Raw genomic sequence first — 12,133 nt, 5'->3', positions numbered from 1 at the left:
CCTTAAATTTAAGATGACATCTCTTTGTTTTCCAAAATAATTTCATAAATGTATCGCAGAGTACACAATGAACTTCATTCCTTCTGTAATCATAATAAATCCATAAAAATATATGAGATACTAGAAAAGGTATCATGAAAGAGTATTTGGAGCTCCTGTGTTTTTACAACTTCCCCTTTTGGAAGAGAGCCTAAGTTTTAAATAACTTAGAATGCTCTCTTGTTTCATCTTTCCAATTTACCCACAATTGTAAGATAAGGTACACTTCATGGTATATATGAAAGGTAAGTTGTAATTTTCCTTTAATTCCATTTTTATTATTTGTAGCAATAGTATCACCAGCATGAGGTGTTCAGTCCTATAGAACCTCCACTGGCATGCTTGGAATAAAAGTATTTAGGAGACTGTTAGCAAAGAAACATGGCATCAGTAAAATTCTGTTATTAAAGATGCTTTGAAATTTTCACTTGCAGTGAAAGCAAATTTCTTTGTTACACATTAAAATAATAAGGCCCTCTCTACATGTTTCACTTTGTAGGCTGCCATTGATCCTTCTGGATCATGGTGTACACATGAGAGATCACCAGAACCTTTGATGTGTATGCCAAGGCAGAATTATGGAGGAGTGGAGGATGCACAGATCTTCCATCCCACCTTTAGGCCACTGAGCTAGAATCCAAGGGCCAGACCAAGTCCAGACATTTGGTGCCTTGATGGCTGTACATATGTGTGGGGAGTTAAACCTGGGTCTCCCATGTGGCAGACAAGGATTGTACCGCTGAACCACAGCAGTCAGTACATTATACTTATGGCATGAATAAACACATAATCACACCTTGGGTGCCAGCAGAAATGCAGCTCCCCGTTATAATTGAGAACACCCTGCAGAAAGTGTTCTGACTTACAGTGATCTGCAGACCAAACAGAAGTTTCTTAGTTTGTTAGCACTTGTGAAAAAGGACTCCATTATAAAAGTTAGACTTGACCTTCTTTTTCATCAGGTGAAGCTGAAGTCATGATAGTCAAAAATTCACAAGAGGGAAGGATATACACAAAAGTGTATTCCACACATCTAGTAACTTAATTCAATGCAAGTGGTTTGTCTTTGAGTACATCAAACTACTCAGGTTTTGAGGAAATACATTTGTTTTTGGAAATAAAATGTCTACAATATGACTAGTTGGTACAAAGGAGAGAACCAATGGGGAGTGTTTAGAATTGACGGTGAATAAGCTCTGTTTTAATTGTAAGAAACAGCTGAAGTTTATCAATAAGTGAAAAAGAAGTGTAATACTTGTCTATATGGAAGACTGAAGACTATGAGAGGTGGAGGTAACTACTCAGACAACATATAATTATTAAAGGAAATATTAGGTGGTTGAGGATATTTGTGAGTAATTGGTTGTGGGTGTTGTTTGGGGATATAGGTTTGTAGGAGAAGACAGACAGTATGTTGCAATGGCATTTAGATGCATAGTGTGGTTTAGGATGTTGGATTGAATGCTGTTTTCTCTATTAATGATTTCTGAGATTTTGCGTGATTGTGTTGATGTAAAATGTGCTTGAACCAATTTAACTGTGAACAAGCAGCTTGTTGTGTGGGAATACATAAATTACAGAAAGCCAGAAAATTCTGGTTTACTCCAGAACTTACCCACACAGAGCGAGACAATGCACGTACAAGATGCTCAGGAAACATTACATCATCAGAACAAACTTTCATTGGCTAGCCTCAGTCTGAGGGCACAACGCTGTTCCCTGGCAACTTCTGAACACTGCTGTCTTTTATAGATGTGTCCCTTTCAGAATTGTCGCACCACCACCACTGGGATTTTTTCACTTTCTTTAAAGCCCTTTTATGGAATAGGAGCATATTGCATCCATCAGCTTCTGGTTATAGAAGAATAAGTGGTTTCCTTTCCTGAGCCTGTGAATATTAGTCTTTTAAGCAGCAGACTCTGCAGAAAACATGATGCCCACCTTCATCCTCAGGCTCAGATTAGTGCCTCCCTGTCACCTCTAGCCCTCTGGTGTGTAATAGTGCTACTTAGTTTGAGGTTTTCTTAAAAGCCAATTGTATTTTGAAGTCTATCCCGTTTTCTAGCAGATTGCTATGGCAACGCTTACAGTAAGGTAGCAGCTGAAGCGCTGCAGGCTCTTATCACTCCTGAATTCAGCTGCTGCACTTGACTCCAGCCTCGAGTTTCTGCAGGGGGCTACGTAATGTAATTCTTGCTTCCCTTCTGCACTTATCAGCTGACTACCCCATCACCAAGGAGATCAACTCCAAGGAGATCAACTCTGCCCACACAATTGAGATTTGAAATCGACAGTACCATAGCCTAACCTCGGGTCTTTTGCAGCCTAGGCTATGACAGGCTAAATAAGGGGATTGACAGCTTTATGCCCTTCTCTATCTTTAAGGAGCTTTTATGTTTCTAGTTACAGTCCACTTTGAAAAAAGGAGTCCCTTTCTATGTATGCAGAAATGTTATAAGGCTGAGCCGAAAAACCCACATAAAATTTCAAGAATCGTGTTGTTTTGCCTGTTTCTAAAGGACACAATTTTTTCAACCTTTGTCAGCAGTCACTCAACATGAGGATGACAGCATTCTAGTAAAAAAAACCATTAGTATAATTCCTTAGAAAACTTTGGATAATTAGACTCTTTACCAGTATTCTTTAGTATTAGATTCTTTACCAGAACATATTAAACACCATTTTTCTGTTAATTTGTTCTTATTCAAGAGATATTTGAGGGGCAGTGCACAGGGGTTTCTATGTGAAAGTTAAAGTATTCACTGTAAAAACCTGTGTGAAGTAAATATTCTGATTAAATATTCCAAATGTTGTCTAAAAGTGCAGCAAGCAGGATTTTAAGGAATCAAAACTCATGGAAGAGGTGGTATTTTTTTATTAAACCAACTAGATATTTGCAAACAAATGATAGGGGGTTTAAAATTCAGGCAGAGGGTTAAAATTCAGTCTCATAATTAGAGCTGGTCAAGAAATTTTCAACAAAATATTTTTCTTCCAAAAATCTCCATATATTTAAAAATGTTTTAGTTCTCCACCCAAGAATTTAAACGCATTTTTTTCATGGGAATATATCAGTTTTAACAACATTTTCACTAGGAAAGATTTTGCAGGTCTGTGGAAGTATTTGTAGCTACAAAGAAAAAGAATGAGGTTGGGGAGCAGAGTGGTGGCAGCAGTGTGAGAAAAAAAGACACAGTGGAATAGGCAGTAACTCCACAGTCAGGGCACTCACTGAGGATGTAGGGGCCCAGACTTAAATTCCTGATCCAAATCAGGCAGAAGTTGTATCTTGGATACCCACCTCCCAAGTGACTACATTAACTGTCAGGTTACATATGTCATCACTTGTTTGTCATTAAAACCCTTCACAACACCTCCCCCCTCACCCCTGTGCATCCTTCCCGCACTATCACCACCACCTCTGTTGTCATGAAACAAGGACAATTTTTAGAGCTCGAAATATTTTGACAGATAGGAAAAAGTTAACTGCTTGTTTTTATCCTTGCTCATTCAGACCCAAGTGCAGAGGCATAATTGGGACTTTTGGTGCTCTAGTTAGGAAAGGGTAGGAGGAGTTCAGGTGATGAGCCCTGGAGACCGAGGAGGAAGGTAGGGGCAAGCCCTTATCTTTTTGCACAGGGGCAGATAGTAGATGGGAGCCCTTTCTCTCCTTGTCAGGACCCAGTTACCTAGCTCATGGCGCGTATCTTACTCTTCATACGTGTAACAGTCAGGGCTCAGAAATGTTTCCATGATCTTCTGAATAATGACTGTAATTTTATACAGCCACTGAACTCAGCACCTGAAACTTTCATTTGATTCTGGACCACTTTTATACTTTGCTAAGGTGCAAAAAAGATGACCAAGGTCAAACCTTGCTACTGCAATGTTCAGAAATGCTAGAAAAGATCTGAAAATGGGATTTTCCAGTTTATGTTGTCCCCACTCTGTTTATAACAACCCCAAGTTCTTTGATTAAATTATTTATAGCCTATAGAAAGGTAAGGCAGAGTAAGGGAAGTACCTCTTTACAGCTGAAATATCAGGAAGATATTCTGAATTTAATAAATGCTGAGATAGGAAAGAAGAAAGCAGCATTCAAGGGCTCAAACTGAGATCTGCAGTTTGGCCTCCGATATCCTTGTATCTGTGTTTAAAGGTCCTGAGCACAGAGCTCACTGGAACAGCTGAATGTGTAAGCATCCCCTTTCCTGTTCTCTCCTGGTTTGTGAGGAATTTAGTCAGGATCTTCATTTTAAAAGTTTTGAGTGCTGTATGTAAGTAGAAGCCATTCCCTCACAGGAAAGTGTTTGTCAGAGGCATAACTTGGTCTCAGCTTGGACTCTGGAGCAGAAGTCTCTTTTTCTTAAATGCCACAGTGTGGTTTTGACATCTTATAGATTCATAGATGTTTGGGTTGGAAGGGACCTCAGTAGGTCGTCGAGCCCGCGCCCCTGCCCTGGGCAGGAAAGAGCTCTGGGGTTAGATGACCCCAGCAAGTTGCATATCTAGCCTCCTCTTAAAGACCCCCAAGGTAGGGGAGAACACCACATCCCTTGGAAGCCCATTTCCAAGACTCTTCTGTAATATAGTACTGATTTATTCAAATATTTTTGCTTTTTGTCTTTTAATTAAGGGGTGGTTTTGCAATCTTGAATGAAACAATTTAAGCAACAGAACAACTAATCCACAATATGACATAATAAGGTTTTTGTTACCTTGCTTTTTTCTGTTCAATCATATGTAAATTTCGTTGCTTAGCAAGCTGGAGAAGATACTATTTAGTATATCCACTTTCATTCAGACCTGCAGAGACTGAAATGATTTGAAATTGGTTGTTTGTTGAAATATAAAGATATAAAGTTGCAATACAATATTTGGTATACAGTATGCTCAGTATAAGAAAAATAGCCCAGCTAGAATCAAGTAGGGTATTCTTTTTATTTGAACAGTTGTAAAATGTTGGAATACATGGCTTGCCAGAAGTATCTTTTATGTCCAAGCTTTTATGTAAGAGTAAGAGTTCAAATAAAATGATTGCTATTAAAAAGTGAAAGCAAAATTCATCAGATCATAATCTGTACTTTTAATACCTACCAGGTGTGCAGTGTTATCATTAATTCTCCATTTTATATCCCCAAGTGAATAAGGAGTTCCCTGCTTCAAAAAGAATAAGCAACTACAGTATTGCAGAGAGGGGCTTTTAGGATGCTGGAGGCATCTGAGAGAGTAATTGCATCTTTGTTTTATGATCAGGAAAGAGGATCTCTACCCTATATTTATGTGAAACAAAATTATGTTAGATTTCTAAGAGCAGAATCTTGTTTAACTCTCTTTATGCAGCATATTTTAGGTGATGGCTTGTTGGTTTCCTTAGAAGCCAGTAGTGTTTATGTTCATAGTATGTGAGCTAACATGGTTTTCTGATGAAAACAAAACAGATTTGAAGTAACACATTGTGAATTGCCCAGGACTGGTCAGTCGCATTGAATTATTTGTTCAAATACATCAGGAAAGATCACTGGATACCTGTTATCTATGGAGCACAGGCCACAAAAAAGGAATTAACATTTCAGTTAAAAATGTCATAGTTTCATAGTAGGTAGGGTTGGAAGGGACCTGAGCAGATCATCAAGTCCGACCCCCTGCCATGGCAGGAAAGAGTACTGGGGTCAAACAGCCCCAGCAAGATGTTCATCTAACCTCCTCTTAAACACCCCCAGGCTAGGAGCCAGCATCACTTCTCTTGGAAGTTGGTTCCAGATCCTAGCCGCCGTGACCGTGAAGTAGCACCTCCTGATATCTAACCTAAACCTACCCTCTGCCAGCTTGTGACCGTTATTCCTGGTCACTCCTGGCAGTGCTCGGGGGAACAGTGACTCCCCCAGTGCCTGCTGATCCCCTCTGACTAGTTTGTAACAGGCCACTAGATCCCCCCTCAGCCTTCTCTTGTGGAGGCTGAACAGGTTCAGGTCCCATAGCCTCTCCTTGTAGGGCCTGCCCTGCTGTCCCCTGATCATGCGAGTGGCCTTCCTCTGGACCCTCTCCATGTTGTCCACATCTCTCTTGAAGTGTGGCACCCAGAACTGGATGCAGTACTCTTGCTGCAGCCTGACCAGTGTTGCATAGACGAGGAGTATCACCTCCTGGGACCTGCTTGAGATGCCTCTGTGGATGCATGACAAGGTGCGGTTGGCCTTCCTGCTGACTGCATCCCCACACTGCCAGCTCATGTTCATCTTGGCATCAGTGATGACTCCAAGATCCTTTTCTGTCTCTGTACTCATGAGAAGGGAGTTCCCCAGCCTGTAGGTATGCTGCTGGTTCGTCCTCCCCAGGTGTATCACCTTGCACTTGTCAGTGTTGAATCCCATCCTATTCTCATCTGCCCACCCCTGTAAACTGCCTAAGTCCGATTGTAACCTATTCCTCTCTTCTAGCATGCCCACATCCCCCCACATCCTAGTGTCATCAGCAAATTTGAACAGGGTGCTTTTTACCCCCTCATCCAAGTCACTAATGAAGATGTTGAACAGTGCAGGCCTGAGGACCAAGCCCTGCAGAACCCCACTGCCCACGTCCCTCCAGGTCGAAAATGACCCATCCACCACCACTCTCTGGGTGCGGCCCTCCAGCCAGTTGGCGCCCCATTTGACTGTGTAGGTGTCGATACCACAGTCCCCAGTTTTTTAATGAGAATGGGGTGAAAGACAGTGTCGAAGGCCTTCCGAAAGTCCAGAAAGACTATATCCACTGCTACCCCTGCATCTAAGGATTTGGTGACCTGGTCATAGAAGGCCACCAGGTTGGTATGACAGGACCTGCTGCTAATGAACCTGTGTTGGTTGCCCCTAAGCATAATCTCCTCTGCTGGCCCCTCGTGGACATGTGCCAGGATAATTCTCTCAAAAAGCTTACCCAGGATTGAGGTAAGACTAACTGGCCTATAGTTCCCTGGGTCCTTCTTCCTCCCTTTTTTGAAGATGGGAACCACATTGGCCCTCTTCCAGTCCTCTGGCACTACACCAGAGCACCAGGAGTACTCGTAAAGCCGTGCCAGGGGTCCCACAATGACCTCAGCTATTTCCCTCAGCACTCTGGGGTGGAGATCATCCGGACCAGATGATTTAAATACATCCAGTCCCTCCAGAAGTTCCCTGACTAGATCCTCACTGACCCTCGGCCTAGATGCACCTCCCCTGGGGCCTGAGGGTGGCCCAGTGGGGGGGCTGATCCAGTCTCTGCTCAGGAAAATGGAGGCAAAGAAGTTGTTAAATATGTTAGCTTTGTCATCTGGCGTGATGACCCAATTTCCTAGCATGTCTTACAGGGACCACACGTTACCTGGTACCTTCTTTTTGCTCCCTATGTATTTAAAAAAGGACTTCTTGTTGTCCTTGATCCAGGTAGCTAGTCCCAGTTCCATCTCCACCTTGGCCTTCCTGACTGCCCCCCTGCATCCCTGAGCAACCGTAGTATTGTCCTCCCTGGTGATGGCCCCTCCCTTCCATTGGGTATACACCTCCCTTTTGGCTAGGAGACATTCTCGGATGCGTTTGGTGAGCCATGGGGGCTTTTGCACCCTCCTGCTCCTTTTGATCCGTGTTGGGATTACTTCCCTTTGGGCTTGGAGGATCATTTCCTTCAGGAGTGACCACTCTTCCGGGACACCTGACTCCCCTCCCCTCCAGGACTCAGTGCCTCCCCAACTATTCTCCTTAGCTCATTGAAGTCATATAAATTGAAAATTTAGTAATGTAGGCTTTATTAAAAAAGCAAAAGTATAGCCAAAGTATTGCACAAAGAATAATGCTTAATTTTTTTTTAGGTGTTATGGGTATGGTACCTAATCCAGTTAGTTTCAAACCTGACTGAAAGCTCTGGACATTTGCAGAATATAAATATTAAATAATAATCTTCCAGTTCAATGACCCTTACCTAGATCCCTACCAATAGATTCCTTACTTTGGTTCAGCAAACATAGTGACAAAAAAATGGATTTTTTTTGGCCATACCTGATTGCTTTCTCTTAATCTCATAGCTTGATTTGGATTTTGAGTTAGGTGATCCTCAAGAATATGGAAGGGAATAGGTTTGGAGGCCTTCTGTTGACCATATTGTTCATGGATGCTGGTCCACAATGTCAAGTCAATAATGTTCTAGCTAGTTGTGGCAAATGCAGCTTCTTTGTTCCCGTTATGGGTATAAGAGATATAAAAAAGTTCCAGATCTGGTGGTCAAAAGCTATAGCTGATTGATAAACAGGGGCGGATCACAAGGGGATTGTGATTCATTCCTACTACTCTCAAAGTTTAAAACAAACTGGCTGCCAGGGCTTCATTTTTTTTCAGGTGGAGCTGATGGAGTCAGTTGACTTCATGGCTCTATGTTATCTTCTTGATTTTTGATAATCTCTTCATTTCATGGGTATTAACAATCCTTGATCTTCCACTAATCAAGCTATCCTTTCAGTTGTCCTAGTAATGTTTCTCTGGTTGGCCCCCCCAGGGTGTCCATGGCACAGCATAATGGTCAGAAACAGAAGGAAATTGCAAAGTTACCACAGTGACCCATTCTTGAGTTATTCATTGCAGCAGACAACAGAGGAGGTGGGAGACTGAATCAGCACAACCAGGGCAGCACATGGATAGAACATGATGGGAGTTGGGGGTGAGGGACAGATGGCACTGAAGGGTGTGATGAGGGGCTTGGGCCCTATAATGGGTGTGAGGGGGTGTTGGGACAAAAGGAATTGTGCATGAGGTGGTTCCTGTGTCTGTGAGGGACTGTAGTGAGGTTTGTATGTTCAAAGGGGCAGGGGAGGTGTGAGGGGGATGGTGAGGGGTTAGGAAGGTTAGGTCATAATGGACACAGGTCTGTGCAGGATACAGTGAGTTCATGGGGCATGGAGGGGGCAGGGTAGGACTCAGTGGGGAATGAGGGGGGATGGTGGGATCTGGTAGAGCTTGGGCACAATGGGGTCGAGCTGAACATGGGGATATGTGGGATAACGGGACAGTGGAGCCAGTGGGTATTTGAGGTGCTGGGGCAAAGCTTAAGGACCGTGAGGGGCATAGTGGAGTGTCTGAGAAACCCATATGTTGAGGTGCAAGGAGAAAGTCTGTCCACCGTCAGGCTGAGCTTGGGGAGGTAACAGCTATACCCCCCCTGGCACCAGGTGTCTGCCCTACTCTTCTGCTGGCAGTCAGATGCCCCAAGCTCAGTTATATATGTTTTTGCTTAGATCTTAAACAGAATGATATGACTCTTAGTCCTTGGCACACTAGTACAGCTACTATCTTGTTTTAAATTGGAGAAAAATGAATGGTGTGTTATGCAATGATGCACTACACCACCTGCACCCACCATTTTCAGAATCCAAGATCTGCCCATGCTGATAAAACTTTTATGCACGTGAGTTATTTCAAGTTGATAGGCACCATGTTTGGGGTTAAATTTGTTGGAAAAAAGACAAGACTTCTATCATGTTGTCTATATTCAAAATGAGCTGTAAAGATAACCTGAGGGTGCTGACAGAAGTGATATTCGTCATGCTATCATCCCTTGGAAGCTCTCTACCGCCGTGTTCTGACAGAAGTGTACCGCTGCAGAGCACTTCAAGTGCCTGATCATGCGACATATGAACCTTCATTTAACGAAGGCTCGAATGAAGGTGCTCCAAAGTGGAGTGCCTTCATTAACTTCTATTTGTCCCTGTCTGCAAGGACAGGGTGGACTGATGCAACCCAGGAGGGGTGGGCTGATGCAACCCAGCCCCAACCGTGGTGCTGTCTGCATGATGAGAGTGGGTAAGGGGAGAGAGTTCCCATCTAGGGTTTGCCCAGCCTTCGTTGGAGTGGGAGGCAGGTGGATTGGAGACCCCCACTCCAGTGCAGGCTGGGCACAACCCAGACCAGAGGTCTTTCTGATCCTGGAGATGGTGCCAGAGCTGGGTGGGGAGGCTAGGGGAAAAAAGCTGCAGACACACAACCTCTCTCTCCTGGGTCTGCTCTGAAGTGGAGCTCAATCCTTCCTCCCCCCAACCAAACAGGGAATGGGTTTGCTGTAACTCATGTTGAAACTCTGTTGGGTTGAGATCTAGCAGTTTGCTGTAACTCATGGTGCTTTCTATGAAGTGCCATACATTAAAGCAGAGAGCTGCATGTCTGTCAGCACCCTGAGCTTCTGTATAATATAGAACCCTAATATCTCTAACTTGATTGGCTTACATATCCAAATTCAACTTAGAATTGCTGTCTTAATTTTCATGACTGCTTCTGGTCTTGCTCAGCCTTTCCTCTAAATTTATATTAAGCTGTCTCCCATTCTTTATCCCCTCTGCTCTTCCTGTCTTGCCCCTTCAGCTGTACAAAGGTATTCCAAGCTTTAATGAATTATCTGTACACTGTAAAATATTACAAGGTTACATCACTGCAAAAAGTGAATATTACCACTTGGATGTATGCATGTACATTTTCCTCGGTGTGTTTTTAATATTGAAGGTAGCTAGGCATCCAAAGTAACAATATCACACAAAGTCATAGGGATCCTTTTAAAGAATATTGTGACTGGAGCAAAGACAAAAATATTTCCAACACTAAGCTTTGTTTGTTTAAGTATGATACTCCAGTGATGTTTCTCTGCTGTTTTCAGGACCTAAGGGAATAAAGTAACATCATCATTGTATATAATAAACTTTCTTAATTTTTCCCCTCCCTTATTTGCATTCCCTCAGCAGGATGTTAGTGTTGGGAGGTGACTGAGGGAGGCATCAATCATCTCCATTCAGCATGATTGTTAGCTATTGTGCACTGCATTGATATGAGGTCAGGTGATAACCAATAAGTGAAGCAATAGTTAAATCATTCATTTAAAACTTACCCTGGTATAGACAACCAGTATAATGCCTAATAAGCACTTCTGTGAACTGAAGTGAGGTATGGGCCTTGGGAACAGATTAATATTGTGAGTACAGATTGTAAAGGTGTTGCCAACTTGCAATTTTGGTTCATTGTTAAAGTCCTGATGAGAACCTGTTTATTTTTTTATAAACATTGTTGACCTTATAGTTTTAGTTAATGCTAATGTGTCCTTAAGACTCAGAAATCAGAAGGCAAGTCAGGAGAAAGCAAAAACAAATTTTAAAGAATTCTTGTGGTTTTGGAGGCTGTTCTGTTTTTGAGGCTTGATGCACGATGTTTGAATTTTTGAGGTCATTAGGTTTATGCCCAACAATACAGATCCTGGGTTATTTGTGTTAATTTAACATTGACATTGCCACACTTTTGAACTCTTCATCTTTCAAACTTAACGCCTTTTACATTAGCTTTTAAAATTGAATATATACACATCAGGCACCAAATCACTATTAAGCTATAAAACCCTCTATACCAGCAGCTCGTTAAACTTTCTCTGTTCATAGCTACATGGTGTGAGTGTTGCCAGTGCTAAATGGAGCAGTGAAACGTGAAAACAAGGAGAAAGCAGAGCAGCAGGTGGAGACAGGAAATAGCTGACAAGGAAGGAAAAATACAGAATAGTGTATTTGTTTGGTCTGTCAAATGTATATACCGCTCTCTGCCTAAAGGTTTATACCTATATCCATATCTGTCATTATTGGGTCTGATGCTCCACAGCCTGACCTTATGGGCCACATCCATACAAGTGTGGATATTTGGTTCCCTGGGGACAACTAGCAGCAATGCACCCTGTGCTGCCTCTAGTTGTCCCTGAGGAATGCCTGTGTCACGCACCTTCTGGAGAGTGGCAGGTTACCCCAGGTGGGATAGAGGAGGCTGGGGCCAGCACTGGGCTGGCCCCAGCAGCCTTACATGGAGCCTGGGGGTCAGTCTCCCAAGGCTGCAGCAATAGCGATCCTGCCACTCGAAGCCTGCCCAGCAGCTGGAGCATGTCTTCAGCCAGCCAGGCTCCAGTATTGAGTGGCACACACTACCCCAGTGTGTGCCGCTTCGGTTTTTGTTGTTTTTTTGTGTAAGTGGGGGTTTTTGGCCCCCGGATATCCAGGTGTAAAACCTTCCCTCTCCCCGCACTGCTCCCTTGCAGCATGGAAAACAGCTGAACTTGTGGTATGTGG

General features: G+C 43.0%; 1 protein-coding gene across 10 annotated transcripts in view; it reads left to right on the top strand.

Annotated features, from left to right (window-relative positions):
• CNKSR2 (connector enhancer of kinase suppressor of Ras 2) overlaps positions 1-12,133 on the top strand; it is a 361,202-nt gene that overhangs the window by 321,423 nt on the left and 27,646 nt on the right. The window lies entirely within an intron of this gene.

Source organism: Crocodylus siamensis, chromosome 1, assembly GCF_052110815.1.
Source record: "Crocodylus siamensis isolate JL-2025a chromosome 1, ASM5211081v1, whole genome shotgun sequence".
In the NCBI taxonomy this organism is placed as follows: domain Eukaryota; kingdom Metazoa; phylum Chordata; order Crocodylia; family Crocodylidae; genus Crocodylus; species Crocodylus siamensis.
Note: the sequence above shows the minus strand (reverse complement) of the source record. Positions and strands in the feature narration are given on the sequence as shown.